General features: G+C 38.8%; 1 protein-coding gene across 5 annotated transcripts in view; it reads left to right on the top strand.

Moving 5' to 3' along the window:
- The window catches only part of kcnh2b (potassium voltage-gated channel, subfamily H (eag-related), member 2b), a 415,530-nt gene that overhangs the window by 188,874 nt on the left and 198,914 nt on the right, over nt 1–27,742 (top strand). Inside the window, exon 1 of one of the 5 annotated variants that reach the window (XM_044176392.1) lies at nt 21,203–21,250. The exons of the other annotated variants lie outside the window; for them this stretch is intronic. The gene's annotated coding sequence lies outside the window, so the exon portion shown is untranslated. Of the gene's footprint in view, nt 1–21,202; nt 21,251–27,742 lie in introns of those variants that run through there. 5 annotated transcript variants of the gene reach the window in all.

Genomic DNA, 27,742 nt, shown 5'->3' with positions numbered 1-27,742 from the left:
TTACTTGCCCACAAACATTCAGGGGGATTCTGGAGAATCGCATACCCGTTAAAACATCGTAGGTGCGCTCCGGTACTTAATCAAATAGCACTACACCTCCTCTCTCTCTCTCTCTTCCTAGTCTGACTCACAGGCAGTAGGCTGTGGGTATAAGCCTGTCATTGGCCAACTGTTTCAGTTGGAATTCTCCTCCCCTTCTGCTGTCTGTGTATTACCATTTTGCAAGGGCACCCTCGCTGCATCCTGGGCTTAGCGCTGACCAAGACGATTGTGATTGGTTTAAAGAAATACAAGCTAGCTATAAATTATTATATTAGGGAATGTTAGGTGGACTCAGATTTCTAGATATGTATGTAGATGCACTGCAGGATTTCCTGCAAATAATTCTCCCCGATCCATTCAAAAGCATACATGGAAATAGTTTTGTATTTTTAGATTATGGCTACACCTGACACTTAGTTAAAGACAGTATGAGCTCATCCTGACACTCATGTATAGCAAGGTAAGCTCTCACATGGATTTACTTTCTGATGTTGGCAGTTCTAAAGCCTACCTCACCTTGAGCCATGGTTTGTCTTGCCCTAGCTTTACTTGACAGTCCAAGATTATTGCTAAGGCTAGGTGAACTATCCAAAAATAAAACCTTGACACAGGCAGTTCATTGTTATTTTTTTACACAGCAGCAAAAGGATCTAAATAACTTTATACAATAGCTGTGTGCAGTAAAGCTCCAGCTGTATGCTTGCATTGTGCTTAATTTGTTCAAGTCTGTGTGCTCCCATGCTTGGTTGGCTGGCTCATTAGCTGGTGATTTATTGATTAGAATAACGATCATATTCATCAAACTAATGAGCCACACACCATAGATATGGTTTGTGGATCGTTGAGGGCAATTATGGATTGGTTTGTTCATTACACATATATATATAAACCATGCACAGGTACATTTCCTCAGTACACACATACAGGCATACAAATGGATGTGTGATAGAGAAAGAGGAAAGGTAGTATACCTTGTGCCCATAAACAAGAGACAGACACAAAGGAAGAAAGGAGAAAGCATAGAACAGATATAGAAAAAGATGTAGATATAGATTTTACATCCCCTTGAATATCTTTACACAGAATGCCGGTTTGTAATACTGTAGGATTGATTTTAAGATTTTGTTCAATACTTTAAAAGTCCTTCACAGCCTGTCCCCAGATAGTATTTCTGATTTACGTTCCACCTACCAATCTTTTCTTACTGTTTTTCTGTCTTATTCTTTTAAAGCTTAAATCAATATTTTTACATTAACACTGGATCAAAAGATAATAGTTTTCACATACACACAGTATGTGAAAACTATTATTGATTAACCCACAGATAATTATCACCCAAGTCACTTCTCCCTGCTCTATGGAGTGTTTTAGCGTCTTTCAGCAAAGTTTTTTTTTTTTTCATTCACTCTCACTGCTCTCATTAGCATACTTTCCATATCCTGCCCAGTACCAAATGGCATCCAAACACAGTTAGCAACCAGCTAGTGAGCATAGTGGAGCATTTAACAGCTAAAGAGCCAAATATTTCCCTCAGGAGTTTGTGAAGACCAATATAGAGCTGAAAATACAGTGAATATTGGACTTACATTCATCAAGTTGTCAGAAATACAACTCAAAATGAATGCTAATGTTGCTTTGTGCCTGGTGGATGTGTAAATAAGTAAATGTTTGCTAACAAGTTCACTATATCAACTTAAAAGATGATAATATGTCAATGTTGTTTCCGCTGCCCCCAAGTGGCCAAAACATTTTTAATGCTGCCTTTAAGTTTCTGTGTAAAGCACTTTGTATTGCTGTCAGAGAATTTGGGGTGACTAAGGGGTTTATGGGTGTGATAGAATTTATGAGGGGTGCAATAGAAATTTATGGTAAATTGGTCCATAATGCTGCCACATTGCTTCTCTGTCGACAGATTTGTTCGTAATAAACAAATATTCATGTAACAACAACTGGAGCCCATCAAGCCGTGTCTGACTAATCAAAGTAATTTCTGTTGTCACTGATGCCTGCTCTGTTCTCTACCCTGGGCGGTTTTGCTGCTGCTCTTTTCCTGCCTTAAGCTTTCCACTTAGGGCAGGGAAGGTCCCAGAACAAAGCCATACTGCCAAATCTAACTGCAGATCAAATAAAAGTTAAAACTAAAGTGGTCCTGACTGAACTAAGACAAGTCCTTGTAGCTGGGCTTTCATTAGGCCTGGCTCTGATGTATACCCTTGCCAATGGAGCCCTCCATCCAAATTAAACTTCCCCAGACTGCGAGACACAGCAGGTTTTGTTAGTCCTTGTTTTATGTGTGTGTATGTATGTGTGTGTGCATGCGTGTGTTTGAACATGTAAATGTGAGCAGAGCTGGATAGATGTGGAGGTTTACATATCAGTCATGTTAGCCTCACCCTCTGGCCACAGATAGAGGAGGAGCTGAAGGAAGGGGAGGATAGATGGAAAATAGATGGAGAAGCCAGTGTCTGTCCCAGTCACACATCAAGCTAACAGCTGCAACAGATGAGCTTCAGGCTCTCTTTTACACTCTGGTTTCTATCACACAGCTTACAAACCGATGGTTGGTGACAGTCAGCAATAAAGTATCACACACACTGCACTTGCATGTCAGCAGCACTGTAACACTACGTTCCACTGAGCCCTTACTTCTCAAACCTTGACAGTAGTCCCTATTCCCTAGTTTCTGTTTCACTCTCTGTGAGACAGTCTTTCCCCCTTTGTTACCAAGGCAACAAAGCTCCCACAGTGTATGAAGCTCTCCCTTTAAATTAGGGAGCAGGTGCTGGATGGTGTATGTTAAAGTGTTCCTTCATCCTTAATTAAAGAGAGCGATGATGAAATGTTGCCATGTTTATATAGTTTTCACTTATTTGTATTTTTAACTGCAAGTCTAAAAAATTTTATTATCATCTTATCTGTATATATTTTAATAGCACATTTCTTCTGTTTATGTATATGTTTCCCATGCCAATAAAGAATTGTCACCAGCTCCTTATATTTTTTGGGGGCATTTGCTTTTCACCGCTGCAGAGATAGACTGGGAGAGAGAGGGGATGACATGCAGCAAAGGGCTGCGGGTTGGAATCGAACATGTGCCACTGCGGTAAGGACTCAGCCTTAATGGTACACGCTCTACCAAGTAAACTACCCTTCATGTCACCTTATTACCACAGCTGATTTAGCAGCCAAATTCTACCACGAGCAAGCACTTGGTGACAGTGGCATGGAAAAACTTCTGTTTAAGAGGCAGAAACCTTGTGCCGAACCAGACTCTGGGTGGTTGGCCATCTGCCTCGACCGGTTGGGTTGAGAGAGAGAGAGAGAGAGAGAGAGAGAGAGAGAGAGAGAGAGAGAGAGAGAGAGAGAGAGAGAGAGAGAGAGAGAGAGAGAGAGAGAGAGAGAGAGAGAGAGCGCATTTTGGAAAAAAAAACTTTATTTTACACGGTGTAAGTACAAGATCTTTGTCTCAACACAATGTATCTGTTACTGTTATGAATTGGTGCTATATAAATAAAATTTAATTGAACTGAATTTTAACTTCACCAGCCCTCGTTAATATAAGTTACCTCCAGTTTTCTTCTCCACACTGAGTCTTTTTTCCCCTTTAACTTGCTTTTGTTGAGAGCTTTAACACAACACTTATACAACACCTTGCCATTAACAGTATATAAATTAACACCTTTAACATGTTTTACATCCAGCAAAGGTCCAGAACAGAAACAGAAAAAGCATTCTCAAACATTTTCCATTTAAACAGATTCCATGCTTTAAAAACCCCTTTGTAAAATGGAGTTTAAAAAATTAACATCCATTAAAAACAAAGCAGCATCAATTCCAAGCCCATTTGCTCTACTCAGAATAGTACTCACAACATCCTTCCAAACAAGATATTTTTACATCTAGTTATGAGATACTTCTGTATAAACTGAACACGAAAAGTTGCCATTCTACTTTCAATATGTAACAGACATTGTCCCCCTTCTTCCTTAGGCAAGAAAAGAACAGCTTGAGGTACCCAATGTAATCTGTCCCAAAAAAAAGTCTACTAAAATGGCTTGCAACTTTTTAATTAAGCCACTGGCAACAACCATTTCCATTTATTTAATTTCCCTTGTACTTTTTCTGTTAAACCTCCTTAGTTCTTGTTCACTGTTATTTCAGTATTTCAGTTATTTTATTATCACCCAGGCAAATACCCAAATATTTGATGCTACTTTTCTTCCATGCTATAGGCCTATAGCAGTATAACTAAGGGATGGTTCAGGACTCACCCAAGCCAGCCCTAACTATAAGCTTTATCAAAGAGGAAAGTCTTAAGCCTACTCTTGATTGTGCAGATGGTGTCTGCCTCCCGAACCCAAACTGGGACCTGATTCCACAGGAGAGGAGCTTGATAACTGAAGGCTCTGGCTCCCATTCTACTTTTGGAGACTCTTGGAACCACAAGTAACCCTGCATTCTGGGAGTGCAGTGTTCTAGTGGGGTAATCGAGTACTATGAGCTCTTTAAGACATGATGGTGCCTGACCATTAAGAACTTTGTAGGTGAGGAGAAGGATTTTAAATTCTCTTCTGGATTTTATTGGGAGCCAGTGCAGAGAAGCTAATATTGGAGAAATATGATCTCTTTTCCTAGTTCTTGTCAGTACACGTGCCGCAGCATTCTGGATCAACTGGAGAGGCTTAAGGGACTTATTCGGACATCCTGATAATAAGGAATTGCAATAATCCAGCCTAACAAATGCATGGACTAGTTTTTCTGCGTCATTTTGAGACAGGGTGTGCTTGACTTTTACAATGTTACATAGGTGAAAAAGGGCACTCCTTGAAGTTTATTGTGGGAGTTAAAGGACCTATCCTGAACAAAGATAACACCAAAATTCCTTATGGCTGTGCTGAAGGCCAGGGCAATGCCATCTAGAGTAACTATAACTTTAGATCATGAGTCTTGGAGGTGTTTGGGGCCAAGTATAATAACTTCAGTTTTGTCAGAGTTTAACATTGCAGGTCATCCAGGTTTTTATGACCTTAAGGCATGCTTGAAGTTTAGTTAACTGATTGGTTTCATCTGACTTGATCGATTGATATAATTGGGTATCATCCACATAACAAGGAAAGTTTAAGGAGTGTTTCCTAATAATAAATATAATAATGTGAATTGAATTGGTCCAAGAACCTTGCAGAACTCAATGACTAACTTTGGTCTTAGGATTCATTGTTAACATGTATAAACTGAGATTGATCTGAAAGATAGGACTTAAACCAGCTTAGTGTGGTTCCTTTAATGCCAATTAAACGTTCCAGTTGCTGTGATAGGATGTGATGGTCAATGGTGTCGAATGCAGCACTAAGATCTAACAAGACAAGTATGGAGACAAGTCCTTTGTCTGATGCAATTAGAAGGTCATTTGTAATTTTATTATTATCACTAGTACTGTCTATGTGCTATGTTGCACTCTAAATTCTGACTGAAAATCCTCAAATAAACTATTGTTATGTAGAAAGCCACACAACTTCCTCTCTCCCTGTCTTCCTCACGCTCTAATGCAGGCAATTGGCTCATTACAGTTAACAAGCTTCATTGCCCATTTGCCAAAAAGACTTATCTCGCTGCTTAGCCAAACCACAGAGCAACAATTACAAACTGTGTTTCAAAGTGGCTTAGCTCCATACAGAGGAGACAATTACTGATTGTGTTTTGAAGAGGCCGATTGGTAAATGAGCATGCCAGCAAACAGCAGTGGATGTGTGGTGCATTCACAAGCTTCATCCCCCTTTTGGAAATTAGCACTGCTTTTGTGGATGGTGGTGGTTGTGGGGTTAAGACCGGTGCTTACTTCTTCCTGCTCTGTTTAGGAAAGAAAGGCTTGGGAAAGCTGAAAATGTACACCAGAGTATATCTTTTGAAGGTGTCTGCACCTCCCCCTGTCCCTGTCTCTTTCCAGCAGGCTATACTGCTGAGAAATCTTGAGATCTTACATAACCACATTCAAAGACAGAGAGAGGGAGGGAGTAGGAGAGAGACGGAAAGGGCAACATAACGGGCAGAAAAGTGCACACAAAGGAATAACAGCAAAGAAAATGGAGTGGGAGATCACCATTTAAAGAAAAACAGATCTGTGTACACGAATATATGTATTAATTAATTAATTCATTCATTCTTAAATACAACATATAGTAGACTTACATACATTTATTTAAGCCATAAACATACAGCCCTACCATACCAGATACTGTATATATTTTAAGTTTTTGCTTGCTTTTATGCAAATCCCTCGAGTCATGTCTGCCAAGTGCCCATCATGTGCACTTATCTTTGTCAAGGACCATGAAAACAATGTAGAATTTTCCAGTCAAATAAGCTCTTCTCCTCTATTCAAATCACCTCAACTGACCTCCAATTGGCACTATTCCCACCACCTCTGCCCTGCTGAAGTTATCTCTCACACACTTCCACACACTCTCCTGCTTGTGTATACAGCATGTCTGTGATTTTACTGTGTGGTTTGTGCTGCTCTGGATTTGTGTTCTTGCCTGTGAACTCTGTTACCTTGTTCCTCTCTGATCTGTGAATGTTCTGTGTTGAATAACAACTCAAACTGTGAGCTGTGAGATGTTTTTATCAAGTAGAAACACTCGGGAAGTCATCTTTATCTCTATCTGACTCTCTTAGGTTCATCCTCAGGAATCTTTAATGTACCTGTCCGCCACATTCCTTTCTCTCTTTAAACAGTGAGAGTGCCGGAATGTCTGGCAGACAGGGACAGAGGAGGATGGGAATCATCATCATATTGAATAACTGCAGTCTAGGAAATGAAACTTGTCTTCTCCCTCTTGTTTTTTCTCCTCTCCCTATCACTCTTCCACCTGCCACTGTCTACGTAGTCCCATATGAAAAACAAGATGACCATGGAGGTTACAATGTCTGTTTGACCCCACAATATCAAAGTGTTGAATGGGATGAACAAAGTACGTGTCAAATTTGTCCTTTGGGTGGCGTTAGAGGATCATCATATCATGATGTCATAGCAATCTGCATATAAAATTTGGATATTTCCTGTGTACAAGTGTAGATTTTGGCCTGATGCTGTCGTTTTGTCAGCAGGTTACCAGGAATATGTATTATAGTCGGCCACCCTATCCTCCCCATCCCTGTGTGTCTTCTTGTGCTCTCCTCTTCTTGTGTTTCTTGTGTGTCCTCGGCTCGTCTTTAGATGTGTGTGTGTGTGTGTGTGTATCTCTTCTGGTCTGGCTCCATGGTTCCCCACCTGCTGCAGATCACCGGCACACCTGTCTTCAATCAATCAATCATCAGTCTCCACAGCTCAAATACCAGGCTCTCCCACGCCACCAGGGCCAGATTGTCTCCATACACTTGTACGGTCACTACATCATGGCGAGCTGCTTAAAGAAAAGTTAAGTATGTTTTCTAGCATTACCTGTTACCTTGTTTGTTGATCCTGCTCTTCCTCTGCGTCACGATAATCCTGTGCCAGTGTTCTTGGCTCCTGTCCCCTTCCGGATTTCTTCCAGCCTGTCTACCCTCCTATCCAGCCACTCTGCCTTGCCGCCTGACTTTCTGTCTCTGCAAGCCACATCTATGAGCCAGACCTCTAGGACCTACACTACACCACCTGCTCCTCACCACGGAGTCTGCTGTCTGTCCGGATCCACACATCACCCCCTACTCCACATCGCAGATCCGCTGCCAGCCCAAGCCAACACTCCACCGCCTGCTCTGCGTCACAGGCCCGTCTGCCGGTCCAGATCCACACGGCACTCGACTGGAGCCAGGCCAGTAACCGCTGTCTCAGCCTCCACTCCTGTACCATCGCTGCTTCCCCAGAGCTATTGTGAACGGCGCAGAAGTCTCCACTCTGGGGAACGATTCCCCTTCCCACTGCAATTACTTTTATTAAAATAAAGAGTGACTTGGTCAATTAAACTTCTCCTTTCATTTTCTGCATCTGTGGGTTTGTAGATTGTACACTACGACAATATCAACTATTAATAATCGCTGCGTGAAAAGAAGTGAATCTGGGAAAATATGGCACTCGTGAAAGTAGGCTGAATCTGAATCTAGAAATAAGTTGATCAGAGTTGCGTGGAAGGCAATCCACCAAGAAGCACAACAAAAAAAATTAATAAAATGGCTGTCAGTAAAAAAAAAAAAACTCTCCTATTAGGCTGCAAGTAATTTTTTTTTTTTTAATTATTGATTAATGTGCCATTTATGTTCTCATTATGTTGTCTATAAATCTCCAAAAATTGTCTGTGGAAAAATGTCTGATAATTTCCCACGTGTGGAAATTGCTTGTTTTGTCCAACTAACAGTTCAAAACCCGAAGATATTCAATGTACTATCATAATACTAAGAAATAAGCAAATATTTGCATTTGAGAGGCTGTAATCTGAATTTTGACATCTTTGCTTATAAAAGGACTTAATCTGTTGCTTTTGAATTTTTTTTATTTTTATTATTGACTAATTGTTCCACCTCTAATGAATATCGACAGGAAATGTCATGCTATCTGGCCTCTTGGGCCAAAGTGTTGGTGAAACTTAAGTTTTGACGTGATGGTGGTGCTAGTGGAAAGCTCAGGGGCCACAAGTGTCTATATCAAATTGCATGGCAGTCTAGTTCAATTCAATTTTATTTATATAGTGCCAATTCATAACAGAAGTTATCTCATTGCACTTTTCCTACAGAGCAGGTCTAGACCGTACTCTTTATAATATTAATTACAGAGACCCAATAAATCCCACCATGATCAAGCATTTGGCGACAGTGGCAAGAAAAAACTTCCTTTTAACAGGCAGAAACCTTGGACAGAACCAGACTCAATGGTGGCCGGCCATCCGCTGCTGCTGTGTTAGGTTTTGAGAGAGGGGAGGGGTTTGGGTTTGGGTTAGGCACAATGCAAAGACCATGTAGAATTATTATTTTTTTATATAGTAGAATAGTAATATAGTGTTAATATTAATAAATTAGTAATAATAGGAATGACAGCTATAGGCAGAATACTGTCAACATCAGTAACAGAGCCAATAACAACAACTGTAGTAGCAGTTGTCGAGCAGGAACACGGGGGCAGCAGGCGGCCCACAACCACAGACCCAAACCCCGCGGCTCCGGAGGCAGAAATACCTGCTTAAGACATCGTGCTCAGGACCAAAGTCTTGGAAAAACAGATGGATTGGTGTACAGATTGACATACAGATTTATGACATATTGACATATCGACATATTTGTGATTTATAATATTGAGCTATATAATTAAAATTGACTTGACATGACATACAGATTAAGGCCACACCATGAGACATGGGGCAAAAATCTGTTAGAATCACGTTATGTAGTAAAATATAATGTACACGTTGTATATGAACATACAGTGTATATTGTATCTTATTTAAGTATGACTCCTTTAAATATTGTATGGTAATGTATCATGTGTAATATTCCTGATTGAAGGGTTTGGGTATGTCCTTGATTGTGCATCTTTGCACTTCTGTGCCAGCTTGGCCACTCTTAAGCCATTGATATGTTATATCAACCATATTTAAATATTTTCTTGGCACCATTAGTTCATTCTGGCACTACCTTCTTCTCAATAGATAAGTCATTAACAAGTCAAATGTGTCAATGACAGGACATTTACTTGTGCGGAAAGGATAGTCAAATTGCTTATGTTGCTTATGCCATTCACATTATTAATATACTAATTAACAGCATTGCACAGTCCAAATCTTTAGTTTACTTACAAATTCCTGCTGTGCTTGATATCTTTGATGTTAATTAGTGTGTATATTTATTTTTTACACATGGGAGTGCTGTGTAGAGAAAACATGCAATGACCAGACCATAATGTCAGTTTTGTTGTTTCCAACATTATTGCTGTTCAACACTGACTGTTAAGCGGCATACATTGCAATCTACCACTGTGGTTTTCTTGATAAAATTTTTTATCCTGCTGTATACATAGCATTACATTGAGTTTTAAATAAATGTTGGGTGGTTGTTACTGACAGCATTTATCTTGAAACAGGCTCAAACTACATCTTGGGTCTAACATCTTTACTTTCAGGACAGTGTGTTAAAAAATGTATGTTGTAAAGATGTTTTTTTTTCTCGTCAAATTTCTCATTGTATGCAAACACATTACATACAGTACATGCATGCACACTACCTGCTGCTAACACAATGAAACATGTTGAAAGGAATAAAGCAAATTACAGGCAGCCCTTGTGAAATAAGTCACTTTCACTTCCAGAGTCTCTTTAATTGAAGAGGTTCTCCAAGAGAATTGTAACATCAAGTATCTCTTGATGAGCTAATGAGCCCTTCCTGATCAAATCCACATTTGCCAAGCTGATAGAGGTGTATGGAGCTTTAATTAACCCGACAACGACAACGTCGTACTAAATCTTGTACAGAGAATGTTTCTACACATTTATAATTGATTTATTTTAATGTCCTGGAAGTTAAAACTTCACCAGGTTTCCACCAGAGGAGGAGGCTTATATTAATTTGGCTTGGTGTGCACTGGTATACTGACCATAGTATCATTGGACAGTTTAATGTGCATGCAAAGAGTTTCCCCTCGGGGATCAATAAAGTATTTCTGATTCTGATGTGAAATGATGGTGATTGAAAAGAGTCACAGTGATCCTCCCATCCTCTATGATGAAATTATAAAGAACTGAACAGAATGAGATCCACAAACCTCCAGGCAGACCCGACGATGTGTGAATTTTCTTTCTCAAATGAACGTCTGGAAAATGGTTATAAAAATAATTTTATTTCACTTTCTAAAGTTGGCCACCTGTAGCAAAAAATTAAAATTAGAAGTGTAGTGAAAATGCCCTCTCAGTCCTTTTTTCCCCCTGTTTGCATTTTGTGTCTTATAAGCTTGAAGGAAGTGTAATTGAACAGTGAGTTAATTCATGTGAGCTTTAACTGCATATGACCTCAGCATATCAATGTCTCCTGACCTTTTTTTGTTTTCATAGCATGTAGTGCTGGTGCTTTGAAACCCTCCTGACATGTAATCTGTGTGTCTACCTGTGTACATATGTGTAGATGGCCAGATCTGTTAATAGCAGTGTGTGTGACGTGAGCAGAGTGGCGTGAACGAGACATCTAGCCGAATATGCTGTATGTGTTTGGCACCACAGTTTCACCCAGTGTCACTGGCAGAGACAGCCTGGCCATTGGTCCTTATCATACTGTCACATACAGTCAAGGAGCCATGAAGGCACTCATACACCTTCCTATGCTGTCACAGTTGTACCCTTTTGTGCGTGTGTGTGTGTGTGCTTGCATGTCGGTGTCTATATTCTCATCTCCATATGTTTCTACTTTATGTGTGGTTTTATAAACTCATCATTGTAATTATTACACTTTGATATATTTTACAATCCAACCAATACTGGATTTCTGAGGCTGATACCGATATCGATAATAGAGTTTTTATAAAAGTCAGATATCGGCATATCTGCCGAATCTCTTTTCTTCAACATGAACATATTTTGTCCACTCCACCTATTTCAAAGATGGTAGACTAAATATTAAAAACATACGGACCCCTTAAATTTGGCTTAAATTGTACATTTTCCTGTTGAATAAAATTAACTTGTCAGTGCTCAGGTGGCCAAATTATAACAGGGATACTGTTTCTAAATTACCTCAGACATAATTTTGGCATTTCTGTTTTGGCATTTCTTGTAATGTATCAGCCAACATATCCGCTTGGTTGATATATCGGTCTTGCTCTAAAATACTTGTTTTGTATGTCCAAAAACATGGACGGATACATCAGAGCAAGACACCCAACCTGAAAGAGATACAAATCCATAATAAATCTTTTTATTGTTGTTTTGCATCTCTTCGTTATCATTTTGTTTCTGTTGGGCCTCAGAAATCCAGGTCTGAGCCAAAGATTGGGTCTATTGGTCACTTACCAATAACTCAGAGTATCAAGGCACCCAAATGATTCACTGGAGATGGTCAGAGTTCAATGCAATATAGTTTATTCTTTTACAAGAGTAAAAGTCTGAGTCTGAGTTCTCAGACCTTTTTTCACAATTGAGAATGACTTCCGGATGGGAGCCGAAACATCTTTAGTCTGAAAACAGTGTCCAGATGACTACGATTGAAACCTTTTCTACGATGGAACATTCCTGGACAAATGAGGGACTATACCGTCTTTTACAAGAAGTCAACCAGAGCAATTTCCGGTCTTTTATAGTCCACAACGTCCCTCCTACTCTGGTGGATTCGCCACCTACTTTTCTTAAAAATGACTCGTACTTTTCCTGGAAACAATGGTGTTACATGCTTTCCATATTTGGGCATTCGGAAAACCCCAAACACATTACACACTTTGTATGTTTTAACATATTTTAAAAGACTTTTTCACCTACAACTGGCTATCCACAACAGCATAATTTGTCATGTAACATTAGTTTTCTGTGTAGATTCAGTCAATATAATAAGTGCACAAGTTAGTTATATGACATATTAATAATTTATACTTAACACATGGTACATTTAATGGAATTTACTACGTCATTTCTCTTTGTGGTCGTTTTGTGGTTGTTTCCCATCTCTTTGTAGTCATTTTGTGTTTCTTTGTGGTCGTTTTGTTTCTCTTTGTGGTAGTTTTGTGTGTCTTTGTAGCCATTTTGCATCTCTTTGTAGCTATTTTGTGACTCTTTGTGGTCATTTCATATTCAGTTCGTAGAGTAAATGTTGCAATATGCTTCAATAGGCTTTCTTTGTTGCCATTTTTGCATAGAGTAATTCAAAGTGCACAAATTAAACTAAAGTAATTCCAGTAATGCAATAGAAAACTATACATATTCACTATACATACATGCAGAGGAGAGCTACATATATATATAAATAACACAGTGCTAGCCAATCCTGTCTTCTGCATTTGGTCACGAGTTTTCATCGACATCACACCTTATGTCCTCTCTTGCAAAACACCTGGAAAAGAATCTTTTTGTATGGCTGATCCATCCCTGGCAGTCTTCTGCAGATGTACAGACAGACATCCAGCATTCATTGCATCCAAGTGGGACATCTGATGATGTGGCTGGTGGTCATAAACTTTCCATCCCCATGAGGACAAGAATTCCTCTAGGGGGGAAAGACAGAATAAGATGGAAGGAAGAGTGATACCATCCTGGGATGGGCTATAAACCACTCTGTGACTGGAGGAGAATGGTGAAATGCCACATCCCCTGTTCTGGATTCCACCTCACCTGCCCCCTTTCCTCACCTGGCACAAGTCTTTCATAGAGGTAATCAAGGAATGATATGAGTCGCTCAGTGTCCCATTTAGGAGTTAATGCATTTTTTTTCGCACCACTAAAAAAGAAAATAATAAAACAGAGAAGGTTAGCTCCATAGTATAACTCCCAAACCCACAAATTAAAGCAAACATCACGAAAACTTGAAAGGAAATGGCGTTTTAACACCTGGAAGAATCTCGTTTAGTCTTAAATCATACAGGAAGGCCCTCCGTAATGCCAGAGCAGCTTACTACTCATCATCAATAGAGGAAAATAAAAACATCCCCAGGTTTCTTTTCAGCACTGTAGCCAGGCTGACAGAGAGTCATAGCTCTATTTAACCATGTATTCCTACAGCACTCAGTAGTAACGACTATATGAGTTTTTTTAATAATAAAATTTTAACTATTAGAGAAAAAATTTATTACGTCCTGCCCTCAACCGGTACTGATTTATCTTCAAACACAGGAAACTTAGAAACAACTGTAAAACCTGGAATATATTTTGACTGCTTTCCTCCTATCGACCGTCTTCAGCTGACTTTGACAATTAATTCATCTAAGCCATCAACCTGTCTCTTAGACCCCATTCCAACTAGGCTGCTCAAAGACGTTTTACCCTTAGTTAGCACTTCTTTACTGGATATGATCAATCTGTCTTTATTAACAGGCTATGTACCATAATCCTTTAAAGTAGCTGTAATTAAACTGCTTCTTAAAAAGCTCACTCTTGATCCAGGGGTTTTAGCCAACTATAGACCTATATCTAACCTTCCCTTTCTTTCTAAGATCCTTGAGAAAGCAGTCGCCAATCAGTTGTGTGACTTTCTAAATAACAATAGTTTATTTGAGGATTTTCAGTCAGGATTTAGAGTGCATCATAGCACAGAGACAGCACTGGTGAAAATTACAAATGACCATCTAATTGCATCAGAAAATGGTTGCTGGTTTGAATCCTATCTATCAGATCGATCTCAGTTTGTATGTTTACGGTGAGTCCTCCATGCGCGCCAAGGTTAGTCACAGAGTTTCACAAAGTTCTGTGCTTGGACCGATTCTGTTCACCTTATATATGCTTCCCCTGGCCAATATTATTAGGAAACAATCCATAAACTTTCATTGTTATGAAATAACAATGATACCCAGTTATATCTATTGATCAAGCCAGATGAAACTAACCAGTTAGCTAAACTTCAAGCATGCCTTAAGGACATAAAGACCTGGATGACCTGCAATTTTCTGATGTTAAACTCTGACAAAACTGAAGTTATTGTACTTGGCCCCAAACACCTTCTAGACACATTATCTAAAGATATAGTTACTCTAGATTGCATTGCCCTGGCCTCCAGCACCACCGTAAGTAACCTCTGCGTTATCCCACATGAAACAAACTTTAAGAACTGCCTTCTTTCACCTACGCAACATTGCAAAAATCAAGCATATCCTGTCTCAAAATGATGCTGAAAAACTAGTGCATGTATTTGTTACTTCTAAGTTGGACTACAACAATTCCTTATTATCAGGCTGCCCAAATAAGTTCCTTAAGACTCTCCAGTTGATCCAGAATGCTGCAGCGCGTGTACTGACAAGAACTAGGAAAAGAGATCATATTTCTCCAATATTAGCTTCTCTGCACTGGCTCCTTGTAACATCCAGAATAGAATTTAAAATGCTTCTCCTCACCTACAAAGCTCTTAATGGTCAGGCACCATCATGTCTTAAAGATCTCATAATACCATATTACTCGACTAGAACACTGCGCTCCCAGAATGCAGGTTTACTTGTGATTCCAAGAGTCTCCAGAAGTAGAATGGGAGCCAGAGCCTTCAGTTATCAAGCTCCTCTTCTGTGGAATCAGATCCCAATTTGGGTTTGTGAGGCAGACACCATCTCCACATTTAAGAGTAGGCTTAAGACTTTCCTTTTTGATAAAGCTTATAGTTAGGGCTGGCTTGGGTGAGCCCTGAACCATCCTTTAGTTATGCTGCTATAGGCCTAGACTGCCGGAAGACTTCCCATGATGCACCTCTTTCCTCTCTCCTTCTCTTGCTCTCCATCTGTATGCATTTGTATCCCATTACTGCATGTTACTAACTCAACATCTTCTCTCTCCCGTAGTTCTGTGCTTTCTTGTTTCTTTCCTCTCTCCTTCTGATGCTTTCAGCAGATATTTCTACCTCCGGAGCTGCAGAGACTGGATCTATGGTTGTGGGCCACCTGCTGCCCCTATGTTCCTGCACGAGAACTGCTACTACAGTTGTTGTTATTGGCTCTGTTACTATTATTGTCATTATTATTCCATTTGACTATCATTCCTATTATTATTACTTTATTAATATTATTATTACCACTACCATTACATTAGTACTATTTAAAAAAATTCTACGTTGTCTTTGCATTGTGCCTCCCCCTCCCCCAAAACCTCTCTCTTTCTCTCTCTCTTATAACCTCTCTCTCTCTCTCTTTCTCTTAAAACCTAACACGGCAGCGGTGGATGGCTAACCAACATTGAGTCTGGTTCTGTCCAAGGTTTCTGCCTGTTAAAAGGAAGTTTTTTCTTGCCACTGTCGCCAAATGCTTGCTCATGGTGGGATTTGTTGGGTCTCTGTAAATAATATTATAAAGAGTACGGTCTAGACCTGCTCTATAGGAAAAGTGCAATGAGATAACTTCTGCTATGAATTGGCGCTATATAAATATTTATTATTAATATTATTTAATTTATTTTTAGTTATGTTTAACAGTTTTTATAATAGTATGAAAATGTGCAATATGGAGGAGTGTAAATACGCAGAGTTTTGGTGGTGGTTGAGTTTGAGTGAGAAAACAGTTCATAAAATTTGAAAGATGTGGTCACTGAATGCATTTTGTGTGAAAGCAATGAAAAGTGATCCACAGTTTAGTCCACACTTACTTCTGTTGTGCTGACTGTGTGAAGAGGTTTTGAAAAAATGGTGTAGTCGGTATAGAGAAATGTGAGTTAGGAATTGTAAAAAAAAAAAACTGTTAAAGAATAACAAGAGAAAAGTTGTTGTGCCCTGCCACCTAGTGGTTTACTAGGACCAGTTTTCAATGCTGTACATAGAACAGAGAAAATCTTCAGTAAAATTTCAGCCTGTAGACTAAAAAAACCTTGGTGCAGAACAAGCTCATTAAAGCCCTTAGGACCCTTCCCCTGATAACATGATACTTATGTTTCATTTATCATTTAACATGCTCTACCGTAATGTACGTGTTCTCGAGTGGGTGTTACAATTATCATAATTACTAGAACCAATAACAACAATAATTATACAGAGCAAATAACACAGTTGAATTAAAATTTACCTCAGAAAGTTATCAAGGTAAGAGGATAGTGCTTAGGATGCAGAAGGGATTCCCCACAAGAATGATTCAAGGCAAAGTTGGTCAGGGCATGTTGATGTGACTAATTAAACTAGAATCATTACTCTTCATGTCAAAGGCGAAATTCCCTTTTCTCATGCTAATTAGCATCCTATTCTATGGCCAGTATCTTTCAACAATTTCTCACACTGCATAGTGAATCTTCTGTACAATGTGAGTAAAGGCCAGAGCAACATGTAGCGTCAACAACAAGTGTCTTTTCCTCCCATTCTCATTTAATTTACAGTGCACAGTATATCCATCCACTCATGATGACTATTCCACCCTGTCATTGTACACTTTCTGCACAAAATGGAAAAACTTTTGATTTGCTTCGGACCTTTATCTTAGGCTGTCTCCAAAATCATTCTCTATTCACTATATAGTCCCCTGTATAGCATGTTTGCCATTTTGACATCTTGTTTGAATGTCTAATGAGACATATAAATCCATATATAGTTCACTCAAATTATCCTACAATGGAATGTAGAATTGCTGATCACTTACCAAGAGCTACGAGCTCTGCATTGGAAAAACAGAAAAAGCAAAATCTCTGTGTTTACCTTAATTCATTCACTGTGACCCTCTGCTTACTATGGGGATCATAGTAAGCAGAGGGTTTGATGCTTTGTTAGATGTGTGTTATTGAAAAACAGAAGACTACTGAGTCTTTCTTCAACTTTCTTAATGTTTTCTTCACTGTCAACAATCTCCACCAGCATCAGAAACTTGTAGGAGAAAACAAGCCAATCACAGTTCTTGCAATCCCCACATGGTATCTCTGTAGCTGATTCAATCGCCCTGACATCTAGTTACAGTTTTAAGACGGTGCACTTACTTGTCAACACAATCTATCTTGGCATTTCGACTCTGTTTGAAATTTACTGTATATCATGAAGTCACCCATTGTCATTAATAATTAATTCAACTATGTACATTATATTTTCCTTGTGATGAATGACACTTTCAAGCAATTATGGAAGTGCAGTTGTCAGCTTGGTCTTAGTGTTTTGAATTTATGCAGGATTTCTTTGGCTCTGAATATAGCCAGGAACATAACAAGCTTCGCCAGTTGGCCTGCAGCCAGCCTGTTGAATATTTAAAGCCGTGGATATAGTAGTTTTTTTTTTCTTCCAAAGAGTAATGGAGTGGAGTACAGTGTGTATGTGAATGAGACTCTCAATCTCTTCCATTTCCCTCTCTCAAAGGGGAAGTGGGGGGGGCTATTTGATACAGAACAGAATAGCTGAGAGGAAACACAGCTCACATCCTCATCCTCTTACATCTCTCAAGCTCTTGCAGACATATGTTCCCCCTCCCTTTGTCTGTGATGGACAGTAACCATGAGCTGATGGTTTTCAGATATGATATCCCTGTCTTAATAGAAATACAGATATGTACTGTTCCAGCACTCTCACAGAATAAATAAATCAATCAATCATAGTTTTCAAGTCGGAACTGCTGTGGGTTATGTAAGTGGCACTCTCTTTGACATCAATTTGGAAATTATAAGAGCTAAAAATAGCAATGCTGCAGTTTCTGAGAAATAAACTCATTTTGAATTTGTTGTTGGCAAAAAGTAATTTGTATATGCTTTGCAAAGAAAATTGTCTTTTGTAAAGCTTCTTACAGTGAGATAGTTGTGGTTCTAACATGTTGTCCACTAGGAGGAGTGGTTGCATAGCTAGGAAGTCCCAAAGCTCCAGATGGTATTAATATAGTATTTTGGTGTGTATGCTGAATTTGTGTCATACGATAAAATCTTTTGAAAATAGTCCTTTGTTTCCATCAGCATTCAGTAAAAGTACATGCAGTCAAGATGTGATGATGGACAATGATGCTTCTGGCTTCCTGAAATGTCATGTGACTGACATCAGTCACTCACCAAGTGCCTGTATGCTGTATGTGAACAACCTCCAGTCTGACTTGGATGTAGTATTAGTGTGCATGCATGCTGTATTCTCAATATTAACTCTTCTACATCTTCATTTAAACATTTCGCCTTTGCATGAACATATACATGCACAATTCCTTCACTATTCAGTTTTTTTGTCCAGTGCTATGGCTTTCTATCTAATAGTATTTAGAAAAGGAAAAGTAATTAAAGAGACAAACAGAAACACTTTGATAATAACAACAATAAAGTCCTAGTTTAAAAATGAGCATTAGACCATGATAAAATGATTTAAGAAAATCTAAAACTGCATAATTTTGGCTATAGTATGATTGTTAAAAGATATCCATATGAGAATATATAATAATAAATGCATGCTGTAATAAGAAATCTTATATTCCTGTGTAGTGCAAATATACAACTCTGAAATGCCTGACATTTTATTTTATTTTAGTGTTAAGGTTATTTTATTTTTATCTCTGACTCTCTAAGCACGCCCCACTGATCCCTTCACCTCAGTACAGAAGTGAGGAGCTGGTTGATTGAACGCTAATCTTTTTTCCTTTTATCTACTTGTTCTATAGCAGAGATTATGATACTACTTTCTAATCCAGTACATTGCAGATGCTCTGTGGCAGAAAAGGAAGACTGATTGAAAAGAGACGTGTTGGTTTATGTGTCTGTTTATCTTTCTCAGGTTGGAAAGAGAGTTAAAAAGAGAAGATAGATGCTAACTCCTCCTTGACCTTTTTGGGAGATCTTTCAATGGAGGAATTACTCAGCTTCAGGGTGTTATTTGGTCTGACATCAGGTTACTTGTGGGCAGCCAAATCTTTGTTTACTGTTCACCAATCCTCTCTCATCTCCAGCTAAACTGGAAGAAAGATGTTCCTGAACAGCTAATCCTTCCCTCCATGTCCCTCTAAACCCACCAGGCAATAATGTCCCTTACAGTCTGCTTAGAAGGTTCAATCAGTTTCCCTCTCACTGAATAGGTAGAATGAGTAGCCTGTCTGAATGGACTGCTAACCGACCTTTCTTAATTGTTTTTTTTTCCCTTTCACCCTTCATTCTTGCTGTTCCTCTTTCAAGGTACATTTATTTGTCATTCTACAACACAGGGCTGCACAATAAAATTAAAGTTGTAGTCCCCCTTCACGCTACACACACATAACATAAATAAAAAACAATGTATACAGTTATATACATATATTATACACGGTGGTAAGATAATGTGCTAAACCAGTAAAACCACTTGCGGATACTGTTCTGTGCGCTTGTATCACGTGCATGTGCCTGTTTTTTATGTGCACTGGTTTTTAGACTAATTAAACGCCATGCCTTACTTTCTTTCAGGCTTTGTCTTTGCCTTCCTCCCTTTCTTCTTCCCTTCACTCACATCCTTTCATCTATCCTTTATTCCTGCTAGATTCCTAATTTCAGTTATACCAGTTCAGTCAGTTTGTGAAGAACCTCAGTAAATCCAAATGAACTGAGTGAGTGGTTTAAATACAGCAAAACTTTGACCCAGAATATCCTATGGCATGTAAGGCACAGTTGTTATGTAATTCAATCTTTTTTTTTAATCCACACGTATAAAATATAGCTGTTTGGATTGAAGATGGATCCTAATCCTTTTCAAGGAGGTCAAAGATAATACTAAAACCATCTTTGTGATACTATAGATCTAGAATATTGTAATCCTTCTTGATAGACTATATACAGTAGGGGTGGGAATCGCAGACATACTCACAATATGATCACGATATGTTGCCCACAATATATCTGTGCAATTCATATTTTGAACACTGAGGTAGCAATAAAGTAAGTAAATAAAGTGCATGTAGGCCTAGCCTGTTTAACACTGCCTCCACGTTTTAAAGAAAACTGAAATAAAATAACTTTGAATTAGATGCAGTCTTCGTGTAAAAAAATGTGATACTACACACACATCTTGTTTTATATTATTATTATACTGCTGTTGAGAAGGTCAATATTACATAACCCTACATGGTCAAACACATGACAATGTCTTCTTTTAAAGTTCTTTAACCAAAGTCAATTGTGCATAATTTCAGTTAAAAATAATATTCAAATTTGCCTTCTAAACTGCCTGTTCTGACGGGACTGAGAACAGACTGCCTTCCAATGTTCTTCCAAAGGAACTGGGACTGTTCCACCCATAGTGTTTTTCCACCAAATTACCTCTGGTTCTTGGCATCTAAGGCATCTAAGGAACCTGTCCGCATTTCCATTAGTTTTGAGCGAAACCATTGTAATCAAGGATGTGAGTGAGTCAGTGAGTCAGTGAGTGAGTGAGTGAGTGAGAGAGAGAGAGAGAGAGAGAGAGAGAGAGAGAGAGAGAGAGAGAGAGAGAGAAAGAGAGAGAGAGAGACAAAATAATCCACAGATTTGTTGTGAGCAGCTTCATGTAGGAACTGTGGATTATCTTGAGTAACCGGGTCATGATTTCTGGAAAGAGACATTGCTGTTGAGTTTTTCAAATGTATATTTTTGCCGCTTTGAGCACCACAAGCTGAGTGCAAAAAAGACAGACATCTCTACGGCCAATATCTCCAGAACTTGGCAACTCACACCAAAACAATCTAGATGGATAAATAGCACTACAGGTAAGAGAAAAAAATATGTATTTTTGATTTTTGGGTGAACTGTCCCTTTAAGCAAGTAACAGAGCCCTAACTGCAAAGGCTCTATCACCTCTTGAGTACACATCTGGACCTAGAAACAACCAGGTAATCAATAATATCTTAAAATCAATTCTGAAAACAGGTAACCAGTATAATGAAGCCAGGATCGCAGTGATGTGATCATGTTTCTTAGTCCGAGTCAAAATCCTGGCGGCAGAGTTTTGGATCTTGAGACAGGAGGGGATTTTTTTACTGATGCCGGAGAGCAAGAAATTACAGAAGTCTGACTGACTAGTTATGAAGGTGTGGATAACAGTTTCCAGATTTTGGTCGAAAGAAATGGTCTAATGCTTGAAATGTTTGAGATGATGAAAGCAGAATTGAACCACTGAATTAACATGTTGTCTCATGTTTAAGCTGAGTCTTTGATCAAAAATGACACCAACATTTCTGCAATGCTGAGTTATTGAATGGGATAGAGAGCAAAGACTGTTTGATATTTGCACTATCATGACCTATGATGAATATCTCTGTCTTATCAGCATTTAGCTGCAGGACATTTTGTAACATCCACTTGTGACCTGAAGGCAGGTTAGCAGGTTGACAGTTTTCTGATAGTTGTTTCCAGGTTCACAGCTTAGGTAGATCTGAGTATCATCTGCGTAAAAATTGAAGATGATATTATGTCTTTGTATAAGGTGGCCAAGAGGGAGCATCTAAATAGAAAAGAGGAATGGACCAAGCACTGAACCCTGTGGCACCCCACAGTGAACCCATGTTGCGGCTGACCTGGCATCAGTGATGCTGATACAGAAACGCCTGTCTGTTAGGTCGGACCTGAACCATTGCAGAATAGTGTCACCGATATCCACCCAGGTTTCAAGACGGTCTAAGAGGATCTCGTGGTCATTGGTGTCAAATGCTGCGCTTAGATCCAAGAAAATAAGAATGGATTTATGGTCAGCATCAGCTGCCTGCAATAAGTCATTTAAAACCTTGAGAAGTGCACTTTGAGGTTTTTTTTTTCTAAAACCAGATTGGAATTTTTCAAATATATTATCATGAAGTAAAGCTAGCAGTTGATCTGCTACAACCTTTTCTAAAGCCTTGACTAAAAATGGGAGCTTAGAAATGGGCCTAAAATTGTCAAGATCAGAGGAATCAAGTGACGGCCTTTTTAAAAAGTGGTTGAACTAGGGCCTTTTTAAAAAATTCAGGAACGCAGCCTGTTGACAGCAGTTTAAAATTTGTAAAGTAGAAGGTGAAACTGTTAAAACATGCTTTAGACATTTTACAGGTAGAATGTCTAAAAGGGCAAGTTGAGGGTTTCATTTTCATAACCATATCTGTCAGTGTAGACGGAGGGATTGTATTAAATGAACAGAGAGAAACTGCATAGGGCTTCTTATTGGAGAATCCAATAATTGGAGAATCTGGGGGAGAAATGAAACGCCTTATATTTGCGATTTTCTGAGTAAAGAAGGAAAGAAATTCTTCACATTTCTCAAGGGTGGGTGGCCCTGGATATGCAGCTCTAGAAGAGAAATTAAAAATTCTAGATCTAGTTGTAGGTAGTGGGCTACAGGCAACAACATGCTAAACATAAGGCAATGGTCGTCAGATATATGGACATCTATACATTTGACATGGGGAATCTTTATACCATGGGATAAAACTAGATCAAGTGTATGATCTTTAGAATGAGCGGCTCCAGTCAAAGCACATGATTAGTTTTGAAACCTTTAAGTCTTTTAACTTAAGTCCCAGAGCAGACATGGATATTAAAGTTTCAGACAGCAGTTGAGCGAATTCACTAATAATATCTTATATCTATGTGGTGTTTATATGATCAGCATCAGTACATCTGATGAGCTTGTGCTGGGGAAGGCCAAGCATGATCTGGTTTTGCTTCACTGCTTCTGCAGCTGAGGTGCTTCGGTGAAATAAGGCAGAGGACAGGGAAAATACACACATACGCACACACAGTGTTAGGCCTAACACTGTAGGTCTGTCTGGATAGCTTACAGCAGAAATGGTGTCCTGCTCAAAAACAATATATCTGCAATCCAAAATCATATTTCTCTACTCTGTAGCCTACATAATACATCACAATGTGTTTATTTCATAATAGCATTACTTAGTTGCCCTCGTAAAGATTACATACATCAGTGAAATTCCTCTCATCCTCTGAATAGCACCACTCAGGTGCAGAGTCATTGTGGTCATTTTTGTTGACATCTCCTTGAAAAATAAGCTCCAACACCTGAGGTGCACTTTGTATCTGTCTGTATCTCTTCTGTTTCAGTACAAACTTTTCCTCTCTGCTTTGCTCCTGACCCATTACTATACACAAAACAACACACGGCCTAGCCTCTGAATCTGACATTCCAATTGGAACGTCATCCACTGTAGCCAATAGGAGTGTCCAATTCAGACATGTGACTCTTACATCACCAGCAAAGATGGTGGATAAGAACTGATTGATATACACACAGAAAGAATGAGCAATGCGCCAGGCAGAGGGTGAGATTATCCACATTTTTTCCAACTTTTCATATTAGTCTTACTAACGGTAAAGTAAATTACTCACATGGACAAACAGGGGCTCCCCGGTTAGCTTAATTTCTGTAGTTAAACAGAAAAAATGGCATGTCTCCAACTCTAACCGTTGAGGAGTAATGATGCTCTAAAGACAACATGATATTTGGGAGCTTTTATGTCCCCATGGGTTACAATTGTAAATCCCAACAGAAACTAGTTGATTGCTGTTCTCATTTTCATTTGGCACTCTCTCTACTAGACATGAAGTAATGACATTCTAGTAAGGTAATGTCAGTGGGCAAAATGGGGGTATATATCTCAGGCTACAGCGTTTGTAAATTAAATTTTTTTAAAAATTGATACTCGGTGCAAGTGTATCGATTATGCATCATGGGAATAAAAGTGACGATATATTGTTGTATCAATTATTTGTCCCACCCCTAATATACAATAGATAATAATATTTTGTATTATCAATCATCATTAGAAATGACAGATTTATGATATGCTCCATAGTAAAAATGTCACAAAAATGTAACAAGTTGCACACAAAGTCTGGATGTCAGAGAAATCAAATCAAACTTTAGATTTATTTTACCAGTCCCCCAAATAATCCAGCCTTACAATTGATACATAGTCTCAGTTTCTGATTTACTCAATTGCTAAATCATTAACATCCACACCAGACAGAGCTATCTAAGACCCTTTAAGTAATGGTCAGCCTCCACCAAAAACCTGAGTAGTCTTTTAAATTTAAAGTTTGGTAGTCTGTTTCGTCTTTTAGTTGAATACACTGCGTTGTATGATCACATGACAGCAGTTTGCACTCTGTACTTTTTTTTGAATGTGTTTTAGTGCATTGTGATAATCTCCCAGAGCTTTGTAAATCAGCAACACTGAATCAGATTATCAGATGGTACATGCTGAATTGGAATACATCCAGGGGAGCATTTCGATGTAATGGAATTTTCCCTGTTAACCTCAGAGCTCAATTAATTTCAGATGCTCTCAGGGGAAATCTTTTACAATAGACAGAGATGGTATGATGGTCAACAACAAATAGGTCTGATGTGCCTAAAATATGTAGGCTTAATCCTTGATTTTCACCACTGCCAAATTCAGAACACACACACACACACTCAGATACACCCACTTATGTGTGCATGTTTCTACAAAGACTGTATCTACAATACAGTAGAACACACTGTGCAGTGCACTCATGCATTGATGTATGCATGCAACGCGTTCATGCATGTATGATTATTGTACATATGTTTATTTAAATTAAACCCACACTTGCATATACACACACAATCAGAGAAGTGAAACATAACCGAGTGAGCGTTGCAGTCATTCGAAGAATTTACAATAAATACGCTGTCTTATAATGTATTAAAACAATGAACTGAAATTAAATCCCCTTTTGTTGACATTTAATCCTACATTGTACTGTGTGTGCATACATGCAGATGTGTGTGTTTGTACAAATCACATCTGTCATCCACAAAACACACATCGTTGTGTCCTGTTTCATAAATACACAATACACATACTCACAGCTTGCTGCTTTTATAGTTTGGTTTGGGTGACTGCAGAGTAAATGAAGAGTTGTTGGTTCAATGTCTGGGACTGACAGCCTGTAATAATACCAAAGTGTTTCTAAGGCATGGTCTTCCATGAATACATGTACAACAGTTCCAAGAATATAATCTACCTGGCAACATGGGATCTAAAATGAAAGCCCTCTAGAGGGAGGACTAGCACTGGAAATCTGCCTCTAATTACTGTTCATGTGACAGTGATTAGAATCAGTGAGGGAGTCCAGTAATGCAATTTAATCTGTTTGACAAAGTTTTTCACTTAAACTGTTTACATTTTTACACAGAACAAGTTAATAAAACCCAAAACATGTCTGCTATTGGTTTGACGTTTCCTTTAGTACAAACCTGCTTTATATAATACATTAATAATATAAAAATGAATAATAAACTTTATTTATACAGCACTTTTCAAAACAAAGTCACAGTGCTTTACATGGTTGAACTAGGATTAAAACATTTTAGGACTGCAATGAGGCAAATCAAATCAGACAATTAAAACAAGTAAAAAATAAAATGGAATAAAATACCCAACAATAAGATAAGAAACAATAATAATAAAACAGATAAGACATGTTGAAAATAAAATGGTGTGCTAGCATTAACAACAAGTTATATTAAAAAGATACATTTTGAGAAGTGATTCACTGATTCTGCAAGCCTCAGATCCTTAAACAGGGAGTTCAGAGCTGAGGGGCCCTGACTACAAAAGCCTGGTCACCTTTAGTCTTGAGCCGGCACTTAGGAACAGCCAGCAGAGCCCTACCTGAGAATCTGAGGGTCTCTGGCTCATAGGGGAGCAGCAGTTCAGTAATATAACTGGGAGCTAAAGCATGAAGTGCTTTAAAGGTAATTAGTAAAATCTTAAAATCAATTCTTAAACATACTGGTAACCATTGAAGAGAGGCTAACAACAGGGCTGATGTGATCTCTATGATCTTCTAGTATTTGTTAAAAGCAGAGCAGCTGTGTTTTTTAGTGGCTGAAGACGTGAGTTTTTTTTGTTTGTTTTTTTTGCTTAACCCTGGATAAAATGTATTACAATAATATAACCGAGATGATATGAAAGCATGAATGACCTTCTCGGGATCAAGCTGAGAAGGTCATTCATGAAACATGATTTCAGTTTCATGTTCCTGCTTACACTGATGATGACAAAGATATCAAATCTTTAGATTCTGTCATTCTCACTTCTCTTTGTGACAAAATCTTGTTATATAAACATAGCCAAAACAGTTTGAAAAATTGTGTTGCATGTCTGCAAGTTTCCACTGCCTGGGCAGATGGCTGCAGAGCTGTGTAAAGCAGCTTTAAGCGTGATGCAGCAACACCTTCAGCAAATAAAAAAGGCTGCAAATGTGCAAATGCAGCTGTTAATGAATGGGAATGACCCAATAGCTTATGAATGAACATGAGTCTGGGCATCTACCAACACATGTGCACATAAGCATGCATGCACACACACACATACACACACGCGCTGCTAGATATGGCCAGATGGTGTAATCCTTTAGTTTTCCCTGTGTTTCATATTTTTTTCCCCTCCTGTGCTGGGATTATGCTGTTGTCCAATCGGATTTCGTCCCACTTCCAGCGATGATGTTAGATGAATGACAGGCGACTGGATGAGTAAGGCAGGCATGCAGTAGAAACACTGTATGTTGGGTTGTACAACATACCGTGTTGGCTGTAAATACTCCATACTGCCAAAACCGCTATGGCTGCCATTTGTAGAGCCGGTCACTGACCATCACTGTCCAGGCAAGAGACGGGACGGATCAGAGCCAGGTATGCTGGGAAATATGCGAGGAACTATTTAACATCAAAAGGCCATTTTAGGCAGTGACCAATGTGTCCATGCTTGAAGGAAACAAATATTAGCACAAGGATTACAGTGACAAACGAAACAGCTTTCTTAAAATTTCAAAAAGTTAATGCACAGCATGAACCTTTATGTTGACATTGCAAACTGGATGCTTTTCTTCGTAGTTTGGTTTTATAAAGTTATTGTTATTAGGACGGGGGGGGGCTCCCATGTGAAATATGGTCTGAGAAATTTAAGTACACAGATTAGCTTAAATTTCTGAATTCTCAGACCATTTTTCACAATTGAGAATGACTTCTGGATGGGAGGCAAAACGTCTTGATTCTATTGATGTCCAGATGACTACGATTGAAACCTCTTCTACGACTCCTATATGATTTTTGCATTTTTTTAAATTAAGATGACAATGCCTTTTTCATGTGTCAGTGTGTGTGTGTGTGTGTGTGTGTGTGTGTGTGTACATGTGTATTTTGATGCTCAAACCAACTTATTTTGACTTCCAGTCTAGCT

Source organism: Siniperca chuatsi, linkage group LG19 (assembly GCF_020085105.1).
Source record: "Siniperca chuatsi isolate FFG_IHB_CAS linkage group LG19, ASM2008510v1, whole genome shotgun sequence".
NCBI lineage: Eukaryota > Metazoa > Chordata > Actinopteri > Centrarchiformes > Sinipercidae > Siniperca > Siniperca chuatsi.
The sequence above is the reverse complement of the archived record's forward strand: the minus strand, read 5'-3'. Positions and strand labels throughout refer to the sequence as shown.